The 24,272-nt window shown below is 38.6% G+C and overlaps 1 long non-coding RNA gene across 8 annotated transcripts; it reads left to right on the top strand.

Moving 5' to 3' along the window:
* Window positions 1-872: 872 nt before the first annotated feature.
* Window positions 873-19,302, top strand: Gm34038. 8 transcript variants are annotated; one of them, XR_385679.2, is made up of 6 exons: window positions 873-1,135; window positions 1,646-1,850; window positions 9,570-9,667; window positions 13,908-15,288; window positions 16,782-16,982; window positions 18,453-19,302. It is a non-coding gene; the product is annotated as a predicted gene, 34038 (long non-coding RNA). The 8 variants fall into 8 exon arrangements; XR_876895.1 differs by lacking the exon at window positions 18,453-19,302 and adding an exon at window positions 8,830-8,958 and having other exon boundaries at window positions 16,782-17,181; XR_876894.1 differs by lacking the exon at window positions 18,453-19,302 and having other exon boundaries at window positions 13,908-14,139; window positions 15,182-15,288; window positions 16,782-17,181.
* The last annotated feature ends 4,970 nt before the right edge of the window (window positions 19,303-24,272 follow it).

The following is a 24,272-nucleotide window of genomic DNA, read 5'->3' on the forward strand; positions in this document are numbered from 1 at the left end:
GGTACATGGTTCTAGATCTTAAAGATGCCTTCTTCTGTCTGAGGTTACACCCCAATAGTCAACCCCTGTTTGCCTTTGAATGGCGAGATCCAGAAAGTGGAAAGCCTGGAAAGCTCACATGGACGAGGCTACCCCAGAGATTCAAAAATTCACCCACTTTGTTTGATGAGGCCTTGCACTGAGACCTTTCCTTTTTTTGAGCCAACAATCCCCAGGTGACCCTTGTGCAGTACGTTGATGACCTTTTGATAGCTGCAGGAATGAGTGAAGAGTGTGAACTTTGGACCCAGAACATCCTGGTCGAATTGGGTGAGTTGGGATATCGAGTCTTGGCTAAAACGGTGCAGTTATGCCGAGCAGAGGTGATCTACTTGGGATACATCCTGAGGAATGGACAACGATGGTTCACTGATGCCAGAAAACAGACAGCGATGTGAATTGGGACACCGACCATCCCTCACCAGGTAAGAGAGTTCCTGGGGACAGCAGGATTCTGTAGACTATGGGTCTCAGTGTTTGCCACCCTGGCAGCCCCACTGTACCCCCTAACAAAGGAAAGAGGGGAATTCATTTGGACCCAAGAACATCAGTCGGCTTTTGAGACTCTGAAAAAGGCCTTGCTACAAGCCCCTGCCCTAGCACTGCCAAATGTAAAATAAGCCATTCACCTTGTATATGATGAGAGAAATGGGGTACCCCATGGGGTTCTTCCTCAAACCCTAGGGCCCTGGAAGCGCCCAGTAGCTTATCTATCAAAGAAACTGGACCCTGTGGCTAGCAGATGGCCTTCATGCCTACGAGCGATAGCAGCTACCGTGGTGCTAGTAAAAGATGCTGATAAGCTGACCATGGGCTAGAATGTTACTGTGGTGGCCCCACACTCTCTTGAGAGCATTATCAGGCAACTGCCTGACCTCTGGATGACCAAAGCCTGAATGACTCACTATCAAAGCTTGCTGCTGACTGAGCGACTGACTTTTGCTCCCCCTTCTGTCCTCAATCCCACTACCTTACTATCCCAAACTAACGAAACCCCCACCCCCCGCCCCCCGTGCACAACTGCGGGGAGATATTGGCCAGCCATGGCCAGGAACAGCAACCTGGTTCACTGACAGAAGCAGCTTTGTGGTAGAAGGTAAGCAAAGGGCTGGGGCAGCAGTAGTAGATGGAAAATCTGTCATATGGTCCAGAAGTCTACCTGAGGGAACCTCAGCTTAAAAAGCAAAGCTCATCACTTTAACCCAGGCTTTGAGGCTGGCAGAGCGTAAGGCTATCAATATCTACACTGACAGCCAATATGCTTTCATTATGGCTCATGTCCATGGAGCAATCTATAGGCAGCATGGCTTATTGACCTCCACTGGAAAAGACATTAAGAACAAAGAAGAGATCCTTGGTCTGTTGGAGGCTGTTCATCTGCCTCTCAAGGTAGCAATCCACTGCCCAGGACATCAAAAAGGGACTGGACCAGTAGAAAAGGGAAATCAAATGGCAGACCAAGTGGCTAAAGAAGCAGCTCAGGGGCCAATGACTCTGGTAATTAAAACTGTGCCCCAACTAGCTGAAGAAGGGACAAAGAGAAAGGTTCTCACAGAAGAAGAGGGGCTAAAGTACTTAACTGACATACACCGTCTCACTCATTTAGGATCTAAAAAGAGGATAAAATTAGTCAGTAGGTCCCCCTATCACATTCCTGGACTACAAAAGGCAGCAGAAGACCTGGTAAGCAACTGCCAAGCCTGCACGCTCACCAATGGTGGATTCAGTAGGCTCCATGGTGGAAGGCATCTGCGGGGAGACAGACCTGGGACCTTCTGGGAAACTGACTTTACTGAGATAAAACCATCCAGGTATGTAAATAAATATCTGTTAGTCTTTATAGATACCTTCTTTGGGTGGGTTGAAGCGCTTCCCACCAAGACAGCCAGCCACTGTGGTAGCCAAGAAGATACTCGAAGAAATTCTTCCTTGTTTTGGGGTACCCAAGGTAATCGGGTCAGACAACAGGCCTGCCTTTGTCTCTCAGGTAAGTCAGGGTTTGGCCAGACAACTGGGGACAAATTGGAAATTACATTGTGCATACCGACCCCAGAATTCAAGACAGGTAGAGAGAATGAACAGAACACTAAAGGAGACCTTGACCAAAATGGCCTTAGAGACAGGCGGGAATGATTAGACAGCCCTTCTCTCTCCTCTTAACCTGGCTCAAGGCTCTTGAAACAGTAAGAAGGGAGGTCTGGGAACAGTTGAAAGAAACCTATGTTGCTGGTGACATACAGGTGCCACATCAATTAGAAGTGGGAGACACTGTCCTGGTGAGGAGACATTGGGCGGGATACCTAGAGCCACAGTGGAAAGGACCCTACTTGGTGCTGCTGACGACGCCAAACACTGTTAAAGTGGAAGGAATCCCTGCCTGGGTCCATGCATCCCACATTAAGAAGGCCCCTCTTGAGGTTGACCAAGATGAGTGGACACTGGAAAGAACTGATAATCCCCTTAAGTTTCACCTGTGCCACCAGTAAGAGAGCAAGTAACCCCCATTCCCCTGCGAGATTAACTTGGCAGGTCCTGTCACGAACGGGAGAGGCCATCTGGAGTATCATAAAAGATACTACCCCTCAACCCTGGTGGCCTGCATTGACCCCAGACACCTGTGCCCTGGTAGCAGGATTAGACACATGGGACATCCCTGACACAGACCCCAAAACCTCCAAGCCAGTGAAACCTCCCAACTAAGATTATTCTGCCTGTAGAGACTAAGTTGCCTATGATAAAGTGGGGTGCTGTTATGCAAGAGCTAGGAGGGACATGGCCAACAGTAACTTTTATGTATGTCCCATGGAGGGGAGAACCAGAGAAATGGAGAAAATGTGTGGAGGAATAGACCACTTTTCTGTAAAGAGTGGGGGTGCGAGACAACTAAGCAGCTCTATGGGGAGCCCTCCTCTACCCAAGAACTAATCTTAGTCTGTAAAGGTTGGACTGGTGACAGGTGGGGGAACATGTCTAAAAAGTGGACATTGCCAGCCTCTCCGCATTGAATTCATGGAGAAAAGAAAGAAATTTCGAGAGTGGGAAAAAGGCAGAACTTAGGGCCTGAGGTACTATGTGACAGGAACAGATCCTGGGTTTACCTTCCGAATTAGACTAAAAGTTGAGACCTCACCAGGACAACCATTTGTCCCCAATAAGATTCTGTCAGACCAGGGCTCCCTCACACTGCCCTTCCAGGTCCTTCCAGCGGTGGATGTACTTCTGGCCCCCAATGTTACTGCAAACACACACACCGTGCGCCCCCACCCCCCACCTCGGTTGCCTGGAGTATGGACAGCTTAAAGACTGGAGATTGACTTTTTAACCTAATCCAGGGGGCCTATTGTGGCCTCAACAGCACCCGACCTCAAGATACTGGCTCCTGCTGGCTATGTTTGTTGGCAGGGACCCCCTATTATGAAGGGACAGCCCCCAACATGGGCTACAGCAATACCACTAGCCATTCAGGCTGTGACTGGGAAGGTTCAGGCAAGCCAATTCTAACTGAAGTGACAGTGTACAGCCCCTGTGCGGAGACAATACCCCCCATATATGGGCATCTGTGCAACCAAACTATCCCTGTACACACCACCACCTCCAACTATTATCTGGCCCTGAGAGGAGGATGGTGGGCTTGCAATACCTGACTTACCCCTTGCATAGCTACTAGTATTTTCAATAGCTACCAGGATTTTTGTGTGATGATTCAGCTCCTGTCCTGAATTTATTATCATGGATCTGAAGGGATAGAAGAGCATTTTGATGACCAGATGACCAGGTATAGGAGAAATCAGGCTACTCTCACTCTAGCTGTACTCCTGGGAGCAGGGGTGGCGGCTGGGATAGGTACAGGAACTGCCGCACTGGTCACACTTGATCATCATCTTGCGGCACTGTGGGAGGCTGTTTTTTTTATTATTATTATTATGTATTTTCTTCAATTACATTTCCAATGCTATCCCAAAAGTCCCCCCCCACTCCCCTACCCACCCATTCCCATTTTTTGGCCCTGGCATTCCCCTGTACTGGGGCATATAACGTTTGCCTGACCAATGGGCCTCTCTTTCCAGTGATGGCCGACTAGGTCATCTTTTGATACATATGCAGCTAGAGTCAAGAGCTCTGGGGTACTGGTTAGTTCATAATGTTGTTCTTCCAATAGGGTTGCAGATCTCTTTAGCTCCTTGGATACTTTCTCTAGCTCCTCCATTGGGGGCCCTGTGATCCATCTAATAGTTGACTGTGAGCATCCACTTCTAATGAAGACATAGAAGCTATACAGAAATCTGTGAGTGCCCTGGTGAAGTCCGAAGTGGTTTTGCAGAATAGAAGAGGGCTAGATTTGTTGTTTTTAAAAGAGGGGGGCCTTAGTGCCGCCCTTAAAGAGGAGTGTTGCTTTTATGCAGACCACACTGCCGTTGTAAGAGATTCTATGCAAAGATTCAAGGAAAGGTTAGATAAAAGAAATCATGACAGAGAGACTCAACAAGGGTGGTACAAGTCCTGGTTTACTGGTTCTCCCTGGCTAACCACCTTTCTGTCTGCCATTACCGGTTCACTAGTAATTCTGCTTGTGCTTTTGACGATTGGACCCTGCATAATAAATAGGGTAATTGCTTTTATCCAGAGCAGAATAGGTGCAGTTAAACTCATAGTTTAACAACAACAATATCAACCTATCATTCAGATAGAAGAGGAATCAGGAGAGACAGACCTCTAAAGTTCTAAGGTTAGAATTATTCAGTAGAAGAAGAGAGGAATGAGAGAAAGATGAAATTGTGGGACCTACAATGCATGTTGTTAAGGCATTCCTGAGAATAGCTTGACCATACAGATAAAAAGAGTGCAAGGAAGAATAGGACTATCTCCGTTGAGTCAACACCATCTGGCCCGGCACCTCCCTCTGCCTGCTGACCTCCTGACTCAGTTCGGAGTCATATATTAACCAGATGTTTTGCTGACCTAGATAAGCACACTGCCCTCAGACTTCCTGATGCCCCATCTATAAGTTCACTTTTACTGATGTATAACTATTCCGTTGAAGTTTAAATTGTCCAATCATGTGAAACCGCGCCAATTCCTTCACCAGCCCCAGACCCTTTTCCATAAAAACCCCTAGTTTTTGAGCCTCGAGGTCGACTGCACTATCTCCTGCAAGAGATGCATGTTGGCCCAGAGCTCTGCCAATAAACTGCCTCATGTGTTTGCAGCAAGAAGGATTCTCAAGTTTCTTTGGATGCACTCTATCCCGAGACTATAGTGAGGGTCCCCAAAAGAGGGTCTTACATTATCAGAGGACTTTCTCCCTGCCAAGGTTAATGACTCTATGATAATTAGAAGTAGGATGAATCCAGGAGGTGAATGTGTGTCTAATGTCCTTAGCAAAATGGTAAAAGCTGTGACCTTCCAGACAACCCTAAAGTTGTGGGAAAGAACTCTAAAAAAACCCATGAGTTCAAAATTATATAGACAGGACTTCTCAACTCTGCAAAAGATAGTGATGCAATATCAATTCTAGGCGGAGCTTCATGAATGTAATAAAACAGAGGCAGCTGCACTATGATCCAGCTGGTCAGAAAGATGGAAGAAGATGAAGAGATTTGGGGAGTGGTGATTGCAGGGCAAGATCCCACCCAGCTAAGTTTAGTGCTGTGCTTATAAAGGTACAGAAGACTCCTGAGTTCAATGTCAGCCTTGGACAGAGCTGACAGAGTGAGTTAGGCTGAAGCTTGGTGGGAATGTTGATCTCAGAACAAAATTCAACCTAGCTAGCTATTGTTTGTGCTTACAAAGGCAAGCTGATCTCTGAATTCATTTGCCTTGTTAAAAAAAAAAAAATGCTTGCTCTCTTTTCTAAGAATCTAGGGGCTAAGGTCATAAAATACTAATTCATGGGATAATCTGAAGGAAACCCCTGGTGGACAACTCATTTGATATGCAAATAAAAGACTAGGCTTTGTTCTGAAATAGGTCAGCTCTCTAGAGATCTCTGGAGAGCTATTTCAAGCAGAACACAGATCTGTCAACTTGTACCCAATTTGAATTGTTCTTTTGAGGCTCCCAAATACTCATGCCTCAGGACCCCCCTCTCCAATCTGGTCCTTGGTGTAGGGGGCCTAGGTTCAGCCCATGCATGTTCTTTGGTTGATGTTTAGTCTCTGTGCACCACCATAGGCCCAGGTTAGATGACTCTGTAGGCCTTCTTATTGCATCCTTGGCCCCTCAGACTCCCTCAGTCCTTGCTTCTACTCTTCCAAAAGACTCTGCACACTCCACCTACTGTTTTGCTCTGGATCTCTGCATCTGTTTCTAACAGATGCTGGATGAAACTCAGAAGACAGTTATTCTAGGCTCCTGTCTGCAAGCATAGCAGAGTGTCATTAATCCTGTCAGGAGTTGACACTCTTGAATGGGATAAGTCAAGTTGGGTCAGTCATTGAAAGAAGTCCCCCGCCCAGTTCCAGGTCCCCGAATTGTCCCAGAGATGCCCCTCACCCTCACACCTATTTCCACTCTCTCCCCCAGCCCTCTCTCCCCACACACTTTTCTCACAACTGTTCCCCTCCAGATCCCCTCTCCCACCCAGTTTCTTTCCTCTATCCAGCTCTGATGTCTATTGAGTGAGATTCAAGAATCCTTCCTTGGGCTCTCCTTGTTTCTTAGCTTCTTTTGGTCTGTTGATTATAGCCTGTTTATCATGCACTTTGAGCTAATATCTGCTTATGAGCGAGTACATTATCATGTGTGTCTTTGTGATCTGTGTTACTTCACTCAGAATATTTTCTAGTTCCATACATTTTTGCCTGAAAATGTTGTTTATGCCTTTGCTTTTAAAACCTTAGTAATATTCTGTTGTGTAATATTCTGAACCTCATTTTTTTCATCTACACTTTAGTTTGGAACATCTAGATTGTTTCTAGTTTCTGGCTTTTACAAATAAAGCTGCTATGAACATACTTGAGCAAGTGAACTTGTGGAATGGTGGATCATCTTTTGGGTATATCCCCTGAAGTAATATAGCTGGGTCTTGAGTTAAAACTATTCTGAGAAATCAGCAAATGAAACATATTTCCAAAATTTCTCACGCCTTTCTTCACCCTGATCTATTATCTATTGTCTTCAGGAAAACAATGTAAATGAGTGTTCTTTATGTGATGTCTTACTTTCTACCCTATAGTTGATGAATCATTATTACTTATATCAATAATTGTTTATATGAAAAGTGCAAAAATTCAAATATCTAATTAGAGGAAATGAGTATTAAATTAGTACTCCTTAGGTATTGGTGTTAATATAAAAAGATAAATTTTGTTAACATGGATCAGTTTATAATAAGTATATTTTTAAAAATTCAACAGCAAGACAACACTGGTAGTTTATGGTTTTTCTTTTGTTGTTGCTTTTATTTTTTATTTTTTATTTTTGAGTCAATCAGGGCTTCTTTAACCCAAACCCATAAAAAATATACCTATATCTTGTACTACATTTTTAATTTAATAACTTGTGCATTCTAGAAGTACTAATGTCTACACATAGAGGGTACATGTACATTTGCACTAATCTTATTTTTACATTATATTTAGGAATTCCCTTACTAACTAGTGAGTTTTCATAAGCCTCTTTACATACATTCTTATTTTAGGCTAGCCCACACCTAGCTCCTACCCTTCATTCTTTTTTATTTGTTTGTTTTAATGTTTTTTTTTGTTTTGTTTTGTTTTGTTTTGTTTGTTTTCTGGGTTTTATTTATTTTTTTTTTTTGACAGGGTTTCTCTGTATAGTCCTGGATGTCCTGGAACTCACTTTGTAGACCAGGCTGGCCTCGAACTCAGACATCTACCTGCCTTTGCCTCCCTAGTGCTGGGATTAAAGGCGTGCGCCACCATGCCAGGATCTACCCTTCATTTTTTATGCACCATCCCTGTTTTATCACCCAAACTGAAATATACTACTTCTTCTTTATATCTTGTGAATCCAACTATCCTTCTATGCCTTTTGATTAGATTTTGAGACAATGGGTCTCACAAGAAACAGAACTGATAGATTAAATATATGTATCCAAAAAGGATTGAGGATAGTGTTTTGGAGGCTGTCCTCCATGTAGTTCAATAATGACTAATTTCTCAAAATGGCTGTCTATTTATAGAAACATCAACAATCCAGTAGTTGCATAGTTCTCCTGGGTAGATTTCTCAGGATCATCAGTCTGGTCCTAGAGTCCCAGGAAATTCGCAAAGAGTTTCCATTATTCATTCTATATTGGAATTGTGAAAAAGTAGCTTCTAATATTAAGGAAGGAATACCTCGGCAAGCCAAGAGTGAGGGCACATAGGAAAAAACCAAGAGCTTTCTTATTCAATGTTCTTTTATGCAGGCTGCAACGATTAGATATGACCCAGATTTAGGATGGGTCATTGTAATGGCTATTTCTGGTAGTCACCTTGACCATATCTGGAATGAACTACAATCCAGAATTGGAGGGCTGATATGTGGTCCAGATCAGGTGTCTGGAAGACATAAAAGTTTCTGACCTGGATCTTGGCATAGAGATCTTGAGGCATAGTTGCTGTGAAAAGCTTAGGCCCAGGCAAGGTAGTACATACCTTTAATCCCAGGAGACTAAGGCAAGGAGGTCTCTAAGTTCAAGGTTGACCTGGGACAAAACAAGTCCTAGATCCAAGCATGGTGGTAAAGGTGTCTTTAATCTGGGTCACACCCACTGCTGGAGACCTAAATAAGGAAATTGGACAAAGATAGATTCATCTCATTTGCCTGCTTGCATTTACTTGCCAGCACATCTGTTGGAATCTATTTCCACAGAAGACCAGCTGAAACAACTATCCTTGCGGGTCTGAACATCTACTAGATTTTTGGACTTCTCATTCATAGCTGACCATTGTTGGAGTAGTTGGACTACAGAGTGTAAGTCATCATGATAAATTCTCTCAATATAGAGAAACACTCCATAAGTTTTGTGACTCTAAAGAACCTTGACTAATACAGTCATTTCAGCTCAAATGGTCCAATCAGGAAAACCCCAACAGCCTTTGCCAGATTTTTGGATTTTACTTGATTACAGATATCATCAACTTGACAACCAAGATTAGCCATCATAATATTTTCCATATGGCTTTTCATATATCCACCCCTAGCATAAGTGCTTCTCCTTCACCAAATCATTGCTTTTCCATACTCCAATACCTCTCTCTGATTAAGCCTTTTCACCCCATGTATTCCACCTCTCCACTTTTATCTTACCTCTGCTCCCCTTCATTAGCATTAACAATATCTCTTTCTATTTTCTTAGCTTTAGTATAATGTTCAAGGTCAGAGAAAACCAGAGATGTTAAGCTGAAATCTGAATCTGAGAACCTGTGATATTTGCCTCTCTTAGCCTCAGTTGCCTCTTTCAGTATTATTTTTTCCAGTGCCATTATTTTACCTTTAAGTCTCATATATTTTTGACAACTGAGTCATAATCTATTGAATACATGTATACATTTTTCTTATATGTTCTCTTTTTCCTTGGTTAGCCATCAAAACTACATGATAAAAGCCAATGTATGAAGGCATCACATATTTGAGGAGTTAAACCTAGAAAATTTGAAACTGATAGAAAGCTGTCTTCAAGGTGAGTAAAGACATTAGTATTTTTATCAAGCATTGGATTCTGCACACTATAACATTTACCTATTAATCAAGAGGTGACCATTCATGCAATAGTGGCAGTGATTGGTATATATAGAAAAGTTTTAATCTGGCAGCACAGCATGGCTGCTTTTAGGAGAGATCCCATCCAAACAGGTCTATACAATCCAACTGGAATGCAAACAAACCACACACTGTTAATCCCTCTGCCTGGACTACAGGCACACCCTTAGTATACATGTTTAAGGTAAAATTCGTTTGTAGAAGGAAGAATCTAAGTTTAAATGTGATGTCTATTGAGGGGCAGATGAAGTGATGAATCAGAGAAGGATTTGAGAGAATCAGTTAGAGATAGGACATGACCAACTCCCAAGAGAACAGTATGGGGAAGAGAAGCTATTTTAGAACAGTGTAGGGAGAGAGAATCCATCAAGTGGGGGGGGGGTCATTCCTGTTGACTGTAGAGCATTTTAATTAAGTGGGTTTTAGTTCAATCTCTGTACACAGGTGCAGTTTAGTTCATTTGACTGCAGAAGAGTCAGTAGAGTTCAGTTAAGTTTTGTGCAGTCATTGCAGTGCAGTTCATGGAGTTCTGAGGCAGTTCTTTTCAACAAAACAATTCAGTGAGAAGCAAAAGAGAAGCCAGTTTGAATCAGTCAGCTTGGAGACAAGTTTGATCCAAAACAGCTGAGATGAACCAGCCAGCCAGAGTGAGAACTACCTAGAAATGGTCAGATTATTCAGTAGTAAGCCTTTGAGACAATAGTACATCTGCTAGTAAAAGTTACCTTTACAGACATAGGATAATCACAATATTCTGACTGGATCTGAGGCCCATTCCACAGGAAGGGATTTCACGGCTTGTACTATAATCCCTTTCAAAAGCCCATGACTATATTCATCATGTTGTCAATTGTCTTAAATAGGTTTATATCCAGAATCCATACACCTGGGCTTCTTTAATACTTTGTCAAAGAAATATCCTTTTACAATACATAGTGGTCAACACAGAGATAAATAGTGTAAGCCCTGAAAATAAGAGTCTGTGAAGGCTAGTCCTAAATGTAATGTCCATGTCAATCACAACCACCAATATGGATCAGGAAACTTCACAGAAGAGACAGATCAAGAAAAGAGCCAGAGGATCTGTGAAATTCTGTCTTTTCTGTTTCAGGAACTCATTTGCTATTGTTAACGTCATATAATATATAAAATATTAAGTAAGAAAATATTCCAGCATGGATAAAGAAGGCTCTTTCTATTCTCTACTCCTTACTCTGGAGTTATTGGCAGCTGTTGCTGAAAGAAAGAAAAGCATTCTTCTTTGTGGGTGTGGTGACTTATGGATGTCTGATATTTCAGTGGATGGCTCTCTACCATGCATATGCATGCATAAACAGCATTAGTTGGATTTTGTATGTTATCACATACATGTACCATGTCAATTTAAACAGTTTTCTTTTGTAAAAACTATGTGGAGAAACAGATACATAAAGATACATAAGGAATGACGTACTTATGCATCTTCATGCATGGATTGACTTAGAAACCCAAATGTTAACTGAATATATCAGCTATGGTAGGCAACAAAAAATTAGACTATTGTATAATTTTTACATTCTTGTTTGTTTTCTACCAAGGGACAAAAGTTGTGTAAATTCTGATGGGAGTGAAAGTAAACAGGGTCTCAGAGGAATTGGGAAAGGAAAACTGTCATCAGAATATATTATAATGAAAGCCTTCCATATTTTATATATCAACTGAAAAATCCATATCTTTTTAGATGAAAAAATTACAAATGTAAAAATAAACTAAGCCAAACCATAATAAAACCATTGTAAAATTTATAAATTCACTGAAATGATTGAAATATGGAGTAAATTTTATGGCATGTTACTAATAACACCTCAATAAAACTGTTAAAAACTTTATTTTAACTGAAGTATCATTATTAATAATGGGTTATAACTGTACAACTAGATACTTATGAATTACTATAAACTTTATTTTATTTGATTAAATAATTGCTTTCAACAGCAATCAGTATATTATAAACTATAGTATTCTCCCAAAAATCAGCTACAAAAGAAAGATTGTGAAAAAAATCTGCATTTTTCTTGAAATGTAAATACATTTCTACTTTATATATAGTTTGAAGTTCATTATATTACTCATGTAAAACATTTGTCAATATGTATTTTCTGCAAAGAAGACCACAGTGATGTAATTGAATGTGAGAATGGTCACAAAGATATTTTGTGTTGACCTCAAAACTTTAGAATTATTTTACAAATAATATATACAGGCATAAACTTTACATCAATATCTGTGTTATGTTTTATGTGTGTATTCTGGAGATTTTTGCTCTCAATCATACTCTTACAACAAATTTCACTTTTTGATCTTCCATTTTTTTTTTGTCCAGAAATGTAAAATACTTACTAAAATTTTGAATTAATTAATAGAAAAGCAAATGTTTCTTATCATGGCCAGAAGCAGCCAAAACTCTATCTTGAGATGATTTAATTATTTTGATTCAGCCGATGGCATCCAAAACCTTTAGAAATTAATTCTGCCCAGTGTAAATATTTAACAGTATAATAGTATTCATTTAAATGTAATCAAGTTAAGTAAAGAAGGCATATTAATTTTGCAATGATAATGTCATATGCTATTTTGTGTTGAAAATACTACAGTGAACAAAAATTACTGTTTCTAAAAATGTATGAAAGAAATATTGGTAAAGATTTATTTAAAAAAAGACATTTTCCAACAAACTATATCATATCAACCAAGAAACACCAACAAACTAAAATTCTACCAACCAAGATAAAACTTGGAAACAGATTTATACCCTAGAAAATATCAATAGACAATAAACCTATGAATTTTAGAATAAAAAAAGACAAACCATAGATTAAACCATTGGTATATTTCTGGAAAAAAATGTTAAACATCTGTACAGAGGGGAGAGGAGAGAGGAGAGAGGAGAGAGGAGAGAGGAGAGAGGAGAGAGGAGAGAGGAGAGAGGAGAGAGGAGAGAGGAGAGAGGAGACAGGAGACAGGAGACAGGAGACAGGAGACAGGAGACAGGAGACAGGAGACAGGAGACAGGAGACAGGAGACAGGAGACAGGAGACAGGAGACAGGAGACAGACAGGAGACAGGAGACAGGAGAGAGAGAAGGGAGAAGGGAGAAGAGAGGAGAGGGAGAGGAGAGGAGAGGAGAGGAGAGGAGAGGAGAGGAGAGGAGAGGAGAGGAGAGGAGAGGAGAGGAGAGAAGAGAAGAGAAGAGAAGAGAAGAGAAGAGAAGAGAAGAGAAGAGAAGAGAAGAGAAGAGAAGAGAAGAGAAGAGAAGAGAAGAGAAGAGAAGAGAAGAGAAGAGAAGAGAAGAGAAGAGAAGAGAAGAGAAAAGAGGAGGAGAAGAGAAGAGAAGAGTCAAGTCAGTATACTTACTTTACCACTAACCAGGGCACATACATTCCAAAATCTGCAAACATAAAACTTGTATCTATGGACTGTAGGATTTAAACACGTATCAAGGGGATAAGGAGGTCTAATATGTTAGTGATATCCAATAGTCCTCACTTGTATCCTGTTCATTGCTTATAAAAAATATCTATCTCAGAATAACTAGCAAGCAGGGCCAGAGAGTATAAAACCTCAAAGCCTACCCGTAGAGACATACTTCTCCCAGCATGGCTCAACTTCCAGAGGGCCAATAACCTTTCCAGTCCCACCAACCAGAAGCAAGTGTTCAGCTGAATGAGCCCATGGAGTGTATTTTATAGTCAAACCTTAATAATCGTTTAGCAGAAATCAATAATGGAAGTTGAGATATGTTAACCAGCAGGAGATCCTGAGTTAGAGTTCTAGTCAGTGCAGTGTTTCCCTATGAGGAAGGCTTCCATGTAAAAGAAAAAGAAGCAAGAAATAGGAAAATATCATCAAATCAGGTCTCTACAGCATCTAGCAGACCTGACTGAAGAAGCTCTCCTGAGACAGTCATGTGAAATATTCTAAATTGAGAGATTTCCAGACAGCATAGAGGATTTCTTATACAAAGATAATCTTCCCAGCTATAATTCCCAACAAGGCACTTTTATACTTTGTGGTAAACAACAGTAACATCTGTTGGAAATGATGTATTTCCTAGCTACCCTCAAGAGTGCAATGTGGTGATAACCTTCAGTTTTTTATATTTCTACTTTTTGCTGTTACAGGGTCTTGGAGTCAGCATGCCTAAGGACAAGATGTCTAGAAGGACTCCTGAGATGAACACAGTTGAATCTGAGACAGTTGTACCTGTCACTTGCTCTCAGAGTCAGCTCTCAACAAGGGAAAGGGCATAGAAAAATTTACCAATCTAATTTGTATTACAGGTTTTCTGGAGACAAGGGTGTAAACAGATAGAAGAAAGAAATGAAACCCTAGGCAGTGAAAAAACATTTTGAGGTGATGACAATGTTCTTTATCACATTCTGTGATGAGATTATAAGTACACACATTCGGGGAAACATGTCAACTGCTGTCATGTCTCGAATGTGTATTAATTATAAATTAATATTTAATTGTATCCCCACAATAACTCTATAAACTACTAATAAACTTCCAGTTATTCACCATTTTAATTAAGTTGAATATAGCTATATAGCTTTTATTGGTAAATCATTTTTGAAAAAATAATTTTGGCCTTCAAACTAAAGGAAGCTTTCATTTCCTACAATGTAAGTAGGAATATTACTTTGCATACTAAAGACAAAGAATAGATAGGGTTATCTTTGAAAAACAACTTCAAGAGAGAATGCATTTCAGGACACTCAATATCTTTCATTATTTTTAGAAATATTTCATAAGCATCAATCAATATAACTCATTTATTAAAGTTTATTTCATAATATTTGGATCGTTTTATAAATCTTTTTTTAACCCTCAATCAAATGCCCTTTATTTAAATTAACTTAAATATTTATTTCTTTTACATTCTGCATATGAATGTTTTGCTTTCATTGATGAACATGTACCACATGCACACCGACTGACATTCCTGGGATGGATAGAAGGACCAAGCCTGAGTCCAATGCACAGCCAACAAGATTCCTGTCTCCAGCTCCAGTCTTTTCTTTTCTTCATGTAATTGCATACATTCTCCAAGTGAATGAACTACCATTAGTTTTTCAGATATTTTAACTATTTGTCTAAATGATTCCTAGCTAATTTCACAGAATAATTACTTTTTCGGCACAATTTTTCTTTTTAAATTTACTAACAGGAAAACTTAGAAGTAGAGAAAAAAGATTCGTCTTTACACCAATAAAAAAATAAATAGATTTGCTCAAATAGTCAGGAACAGCTAAAAGAAGACCAAAGGGCCTGTTGGAATGCGTCTGGCCCTGACAGAGGTGGGAAATAGGGAAAAAAAGGTAAGGTCAAAGAGTGTAGAGGAATAATGGTAGGGATCTGTGATAGAAATTTCTAACCTTTTCATTTTTCACAGATTTATATTTACTTGCTTCTGGAATCCACAACAAATTACTACAAGCTGAGTATCTTAGAACAAGTGACATTTTTCATTGTCATGAAGACCAGTATCCCCAAGATAAGGTGACTACTGAACCTTTCTCAATTGCATAGCCATTAGGGAGAATATTTCCATGTCTTTTCTACCCTCTTGCTCATACCTATGATGTTCTGGGCCTTCCTGTGTTTACAGTTATAGCCATATTGCTCTGTCCCCTATATCTTGCCCATGTCTCTGCATCTGCATTTTACTTACTCTCTTTTCCTAACAAATACACAAGCCATTTTATGTGGGATACTGCATAATTTCACAGTCATTTGATTACAAAACTTAAACTTGGGGAGAGGGGACTCAATTCAACCTACTACATACACTTTTACTCAGTCTTTTTTGGGAACCATTTTTAAGAATCAGGCTTTAGGTCCATTCAAAACTATGAAAAGAAGCAAAGAAATATTTTTAATGGTAATTGATTGTCCCATTCACTGCCCCATAAAATATCCAATCTTGATTTATATTAAAAATTACCAAAGGAAGCCAATGTCATTCAAAGTTGTCCTTTAGGAAGATGGTCACATAAATGAACATGAATGAATGGGTTTTCCACTCAATAGTGGTCAGGGTGAGAAGAAACTATGACTATGGAGCACAATGAGGAAATGTCTCTGAAAGTATTCACACACCTAACTCAGCAAATGTTGTCACTAGAAACACCATTAAAAAGACAATACTAAGGTAGGAAAAAGGGTTCTGGTAAAAGGTACTCTGTACATCATATATATATATATATATATATATATATATATATATATATATATATATATATATATATATATGATGATCACACTGCTGATCACACCTCCCAGAAGCACTCTTCCCTCCCACTCTCCTTCTCCACTGAGAGGATAGAGGACTCTCTGGGTATCCCCCTACACTGGTACATCAGGTCTTTTCAAGGCTGGGCTAGGTGCTTCCTTTCCCACTGAGGGCAACAGGCTTTTTATTTGTTTGTTTTTATTTTATTTTTAAAGGTGTCCAAGGATACTCTTTCTTGAGTTTTCTGAACTTCTCAGCCCCATGGCCTGTGCAAAAACTTATCTAATCCTTTCTCTCTTCATTCCTTCTAGAACATCTATGATAGCTGAGGAAAATCAAAGCATTCAAAACTAAAATTCATGAGGATATCCAAGGATGATAGAAAAATAGATAAATATATCTGTAAAAAGTTAGATCGGGCCATGGAAAGGCTCAACAGAACACTGGTGCCTGAGGGAGGCAGATAACTAATTATATCGAAATCTCAATATTCCTCAATTAGCAGAGACACAAAGGCTGTCATTTAAAGAATCACCACACATTCCAGCCCACAATAAGAGCCTCAGATAAATCTGAATCCATCATGTTGTGTAAGTGCAGCATCAAAAAATGGTAATTCCAACAACTGCAGTGGGAATACTGGGCAGTCGGGATCTGTAACATGAAGTTGAAAAAGGGGGAAAGACTGTCTTCTACACAATGGGACTAATACCTATATGAACTCACAGAAATTGTGACAGCATCTATATGATCTCTACAGGTTCAACAAAGACAGAAATCTCAGCACCGAGAAGAGAAAGCAAATGCAAATTCCCACTCCTAACTAAGTTGCTGTTTACCATTGATATTCTCTGGGAAGAAAAAATTCACAGTTGTCCAATGGAACATCACCATTGTCAACTGGGAATATCACTGGCATTCCAGGGCAGTCTCCATGCTGATAGCAGTTGAACAACACAAAGTAGAATATTTGTTTTATTTTGTTGTTTTCATCTACATTTTTTATTTTGTTTGATTTTAATTTTTTTAAGTGAGGTAGAGAACAAGTTGGGAGGTATAATAGATCTGGCTGAGTTGGGGAAGAGGAAAATATGATCAAAATTTGTTCTACAGATATTTTAAAATAAAAATAAAATATAGATGAAAACCCACAGAAGTATTTATAATTTCATTGGTAGAGTTAACTTATATATAATTATTTTTGAAACAATATAAAACCAGAAACATTCAAAATAATTTTGCATGTTATAAAGAAAAGTTTTGAAATTTCTATCAAAATTTTAATTAATATAATCTATAAATAAAATTGTGGATATATATTCATTTAATTATACCTTTATGCCTTAATAGTAATCATCACTATTTTATGGAAAGGTTGACTAAAAATAAATACCATTACTAGAAAGATTATCTTTAAAACTACAGGTGAACATATTATAGTAGAAATCATAACAATTTCATAAACTTATAATTTAGAAATATTTGTGAAAACATTCCTATGCATTTATTTGCTGAAAAGGATTTTTAGTTGACTGATTATTCCTATTTGTTATATAGAACAGTGGTGGGCTGTACTCTGAGTTAGGCAGGCTTTCCAGCCTATTATTTTTTCCTATCTCATTTTTATATTTATTTGATTTTTAATTTTAAAGCTGGCATTTAAATGTACTCATTATAAAAATGAAACATGTACTATACCTAAGATATCAATGTTATCTCTCAACTTGTGATCAAGCACGGTCTCTAGCTTTGGTTATTATTTCCAGGCAATGCAATTCCCTGAGTAGTCTCTCAAGCCCTGACTTCTGTATCCAGTTTGGCTGACAGCAAGTAGAAGCTCTGGGTATCTGTTGACTTTGTGCATACCTCAAAATCACCAGCACCATTGAAAAAACTATGGCTGCTGTTTGTAGAATTTTATTTCTAGCAGTTAAAATAGATCTTAGTCCATTGTTTAGAAACAATAATGTGTGTAGTTGTGTTGAAGTATAACTGAATAAAATGTTGTTGGGTTCTAAGGCACATAATTATAAATTAGATAAAGACTAACAGAAGTCTATAAAAATATCATACTCTATCAGTTTGAGTTTTCTTTTCCTTGAATTCTGATGTAAACTGTCAGCTTTTTTCGAAAATATTATCACCATCAGCTTGAAATAGAGCAATATGGCATATTAATTACTTTCAAGTGCCATTGATTGTGTACAATAATGTCCTATGACAGCATTTGACAAATGCTAACACAGCTATGAGTCCTCCATGGAAATAACACCTAGATTACAGAAATCTATGTTCTTCTGGACTCTCCAGACCCTGTGGAAAGCTGGGAAGAAACTGTTAGGGTATAACTGTAATGTCTTCAACTATAATTTATGTCACTTCGGTAAAGTCATTATTTCATAATCAAAAAGTCTTCCTTTTTGTTTTACAGGGAGATTGAAATTGAAATTAATACCTTAATGTGGAAGCATGATGAACTGCCTGTCAGGGAGGTGCACGCTTCCACTTTACAAAGTTCAATATCTGCTTCTTCTTGGGACTGTGACTCATCCTTGGCAAAATCATTTGTGGCAGTATAGGGAGAAAAGGCAAGGCGTTCCTTTAGTGGAAGATGAAATTTCTTGTAGTTTCACATTACAGCTGATGCAACTTCACAGCTGAAGACAATTTTATGTGCACGTTTATAATATTTACTACCCAATAAGAAGGCTGGATGTTAAAAAAAATGGGTATAACAGGCAAGACAAAAGACCAGTTTTCAGGATGAAAGTTCATTGCTAATCTTGGATACAGACATTTTAATGCTGCAACTAATGTAGTGTTATTATTATTATTATGAAAGTATTATCACATTTTTTCTCTCATACTGTAAAATGCAGTTGCCTATAGTTTTAGAAAGTAACTGAATTATCATTTACTTTTAGCTGGAAATGAAATGAGATAATTTTACCTATATAAATTTATTTTAAGTTAACATACCTTAGGACGTTTTGGCTTAGTAAATATAAAATCAGTGTTTTTCAATATTTTAGTTTGTCTCTTTAATGTACAGGCGACACATCCATCAGTTATTTGGGGTGTGGATTTATAGTTGATGAGGAAAGTCAAGATCTTTTACATCTATAAAAACATAGAGGTATTTCAGTTTTCTCTGCATATCAATAATATTAATAAACAACAGTTTTCCAAATGTACCTCATAAATGTTCTGCAAGATAAACTGAGATAGACTGGGGAATGAAAAAAAGCACTCAGTAATAAAGGCTGCTTACTCTTCCTCCAGAGGCTTTTAGTTTGATTCCCAGCACACATATCTCTTGTGACTTAACAACCACCTGATGCTCTTAACTCCAGGGATCTGATGTTCATTTCTGGCTTTCATATGTAACAACACCCCCCACCCATCCACCCACACACACATACACATGTCTATCTTATACCTTATAATTATAAAATAGTAATGGTTGTGCTCAATTTATATTTGAGGGAAAGGTTTTGTTTTTTATTAGAATAGAAAGGGGGAAGTTTTTTGGAGACTGGTGCTGTTTGCAGTTTGATGCTAATTTTGATCTCCTGGGAGGGTTCCAGACAAGGAGTGAATTGTACCTAGGTGACTTCTCCTGACCCAATACCCTAATGAAATAAAGGAGCCAATCACTGGCTGAGTAGGCAGGACTTCTGGGTTGGATGGAGGAAGAGAAGGAAGAGGAGGGAGATAGAGCCGTTTTGGACAGGGTTAGCTTGAGGACAAGATGTAATTATTAGTGTCTCCTGGTTTCAATGGTGGATCCTTCAGGATTTGTCACCGGAGGATTTAGATTTTATAAGGCTTACAAGATTAGGATTTTAGTTTAGCCTAGCGATTGAGTTACCATTGTTTCTGAACTAAGTTTGTGTTGTCTTTTCCTTCACACAGCAGCTCTTCTGCATTCAAGAGAGAAAGGTATAGTGGCAAAGCATGGATTTGCCAGACGTGAGCCACAAAGGCCATGGGAGATTTGAAGCACTTTGCTGGCTTGGTAGGGAAATGACTTTGGGAACCTACCAAGCTAGATGGAGAGATTTCAGAAGCTCCTAGACAGAGAGTCTCCACGAGATAAAAACAGGTTAGCCATTGCTTGCTAGTTCATGGCCACCCAGGTCCCACAGGGCAAAGAGTTGCCTGTGCCTGTAGGTTGCGTAGGAAATTGTCTTTCTTTTTTTTTTTTTTTAATATTTCTGGCAACACATATACATACAAAATAAATAAATAAATAGCCTTAAATACAATAAGATATATGTGAATGCAGAGAATAAACTGTGTGTGGATAAATGATTCACAACACCTATGCAAAATTTAAGTGTCTTAGAATATTTATTGATCATTTATGGTAAAAGCTTAACATGGTATAACCTTTTGTTTTATGCTATCTTTTTATTTTCAACATATTCTTATTACAAATTCTAATCAACTACTGGGTTCAGGAAAGATATCAAGAGTAATCATTTTCTTATAATGCAATATCAGTACATATTTATCATCAGTGTTATTTAGGATTATACATCACACTGAAAATTGAACGTTACTGGACAGGGGAGATACAGAGCAGTTAAGATGTGTATCACTTTCAGAGGACTCAAATTCAGTTCCAGCCTACCACATTGGCCAGCTCACAACCATCTGTAATTCTAGCTGTAGGGTTGCTTCTGTGGGTATCTTCACACACACACACACACACACACACACACACACACACACACACACACACAATAAATCTGCAAAAATTAGACTTATCTTTTTGTATTCTTTATTAAATGTTTATTCTGGAATGAGATGAAGTCAGCTCCTGCCTTTTCAAAAACATCAAAAAAGTGGAAAAAGATAATTTGCAAGAAAAAAATTGAGATAGAAAGTATGTAAATATAAAGGCATTCTCATGACTGGTCATATAACATGGTCCCCAAATATGTGGTTCTGGTTAGTTGGGGCTGAAGAGTTAGCTGTGATTAACAAGATACCAGAACTACTAAAGCAAAAACTTTGCATTGCTATTGACTATTGATGCTGGCCATTTAATGATATGCAGGGACCTGTGGACTCAATCAGGTCAGAGTTTATTTACCACGGTGGAAATTCTTGAGGACATTAACACTCCTAAATGAATCATTGGGTTAAAAAGTATATTTAATTCATTTAGGCAATGCATATTCTGCCCAAAAAAGGCAGAAAACTGATTCAACATTATTAAAATTACCTAATTGCTTCATACTTTAAGACATTTTTGCATGGCTTCAGTGTCTCCTACAAAGCAAAACAAAATTGTCACATACTAACTGTAAAGTGAATGATAAAACTGCATAAAGAAACTAAATTCCAAATGGATCAAACAAAGCCCTCTGATAAGTGCCAGCAAGAGAACAGCACATCTGCTGGTGATGTGCAGTTCCTGGGGAGAGAACTCTCCTGACTGCAGGGTGTATAGGCCTTGATACCCAGCAGGGCAAACAATAAAACCTGAAGGTATAAAATCTGTTATCAGAAGGCCTGCCATTAACATGAGGTCAAAATTGTTTCACTCCAGAATTACAGTTTTCAGATGTGCTAAGCCTCTTGGATATCCAATGTTAAATATGAAAATCACTTAACTTTATTAGAATGGGAGATTATGAGGAAAACCTTAAACATTATCAGCCATTTTTTCAAAAGTCAAATTACTATGTAGATGCATAAAAATTGACTGAAAATAAAAATATCCCAAAAAAGATTAGGAATAAAAATTACAAGCAGAATAATTTTATGATCCATATTTACAGATAAAAATCTTCAAGAAATGCCTGGACAATGTAAAGCTAGAGTCAGTCTAACACACAAGATGTCATTTTAGTTTTTAGTTGTTTTCAAACATAAAAGCTTGACTTTTGGCAAATTGAACCGGACATCTTTTAAATATTAATCAATATTCAAGAATCTTTGTATAATCTTCATACTTCACACAGGTAATAAACAAAGGCCCAAAGAGAGTACACTATTTAATTTTTATTCCCAGCCAAAATTTGAGCAAGTTAAAAATCATTTTAATTATTTGAAAAGTCTAGGAAGCTAAGAAACTATTTTTCCTTTCTGTTGTATATAGTATTTGTAAAGCTTGAGGCAATGTCTAATATAATTTTCCAACTAAACAGTTATTTGTGCTCAAATGTGATCGATTACATTAAGTGACTGATTATAAAATTGACAGACATTTGCTGAACGCAAGGACAACTGAACCCAATACCTAACAGTATTGCCACTAACACTAATCTCAAGAGTATAAATCTATTAGGAATTATCTCATTTATGTTCCAATTAAAGAGTTCTTTATTTTACTTATCTAAATATGAACATTCTATCTGAGCTGCAGTTATTCATTAGGAATTTTCTTTTTAAAATTTACATTTTTTAATTTTAAAAAGGGTGAAGATTGCACATTTTGGTCTTCCTTCTTAAGCTTCATATGGTCTGTGGGCTGTATCCTGGGTATTCTGAGCTTTGGGCTAATATCCACAGTGAACATATACCACATGTGTTCTTTTGTGTCTGGGTTACCTCACTCAGCATGATATTTTCTAGTTCTATCCATTTGTCTGCAAATTTCATGAAGTAATTGTTTTTAATAGCTGAGTAGTACTCCATTGTGTAAATATACCACATTTTCTGTATCTATTCTTCCATTGTGGGATATCTAGGTTGTTTCCAGTTTCTGGCTATTATAAATAAGTCTGCTATAAACATAGTGGAACATGTGTCTTTGTTATATTTTGGAGCATCTATTGGGTATATGTCCAGTAGTGGTACAGTTGGGTCATCTGGTAGAATGAATTCCAATTTTCTCAGGAACAGCCAGATATTTTTCTAAGATAGTTTTACAAGCTTGGAATCCCACCAGCTGTCTAAAGGAAATTCAAGGTCAAAAAAATGGAGCAAACTGACAGAAAGGTTATCCAGAGACCACCTCATCCAGGGTCTATCCCATCTGGAGACACGAACCTCCTCCCTCCCCTGACACTATTTCTGATGCCAAGAAGCACTTGCTGACAGGAGCCTAGTATGGCTTTCTCCTGAGAGGCTCTGCCATCACCTTACTAACAGATGTAGATACTCACAGCCAGGACCCAAATGGAATAGCTAGGGGGAGGTCTGAAGGAGCTGAAGGGGATTGCAACTCCATAGGAAGAACAGTATCAACTAACTGGAACACCCAGATCTCCCAGGGACTAAACCACCAACCAAAGAGTATACATGGAGGAATCCATGGCTCCAGCTACATATGTAGAGGAAAATGCTCTTATCTGGCATCAATATAAGGGGAGGCCCTTGGTCCAGAGAAGGCTTAATGCCCCAGCATAGCGGGATGTTTGAACGGTGAGGCAGGAGTGGGTGAATGGGTGGAGGAATACCCTCATAGAGGCAAAGGGAAGGGGATTGGCTGTAGGCTTTGCAAAGGTGAAATCAGGAAGGGGACCAATGTTTGAGATGTAAATAAATAAAATAACCAATAAAAAATATAAATTTGTGTTTTTCCATAAAGTATTCTAATCACACTCTGCCTTTCCTTTAATTCCTTCCTTACCCCCATAAACTCCTAACAAGCCATCTCTCCCTCTCTCTCTCTCTCGCACACACACACACACACACACACACACACACACACACACACACACACCTCACAAACACAAAAACATAACATTGCAAACCAAAATATATGAGAAATTTTGTCATATTAAGACAAAATATTCCTAATGGAGTTACAAGAGGCAAAAGTCTAGAAGAATTCCTTTGGGTTAGTTTTGTGTTGACACCCAGACATTTGGAACTGCCCTCAGATGTAGTTTAATGTGCACAGTGAGAATCCGTTGGAGAAAACTAATTTTCCTTTGTAAGTGGGTATAAATTGCAGACAGACTCTTGATTAAGTGTAGGGACCCTTACCCTTTTCACCTTTCTAGCTTGAAACTTTGCAGGCACTGAGAGTGATTTCACAGTATCTGTGAGTTCATCTGAGTATCAGTCCTGTTGTGTCTAGAAGATATTTTATTGGAATCCTCCCTTCTTTCTTACTCTCACAAACCTTCAGTCACCTTTTATGCATAGAAGGCAGAAGCTTGCAGAAGACATCCCACTGAACTCTTACTCTCAGCATATTACCCACTTATGGGTCTATTTGTCATTGCTTATCTCCTGTAAGAAGTTTCTCTAAGGATTAGTGAATGGGACACTGTTCTAAGCAAACGTA

This window comes from Mus musculus, chromosome 17 (assembly GCF_000001635.26).
Source record: "Mus musculus strain C57BL/6J chromosome 17, GRCm38.p6 C57BL/6J".
Lineage (NCBI taxonomy): Eukaryota > Metazoa > Chordata > Mammalia > Rodentia > Muridae > Mus > Mus musculus.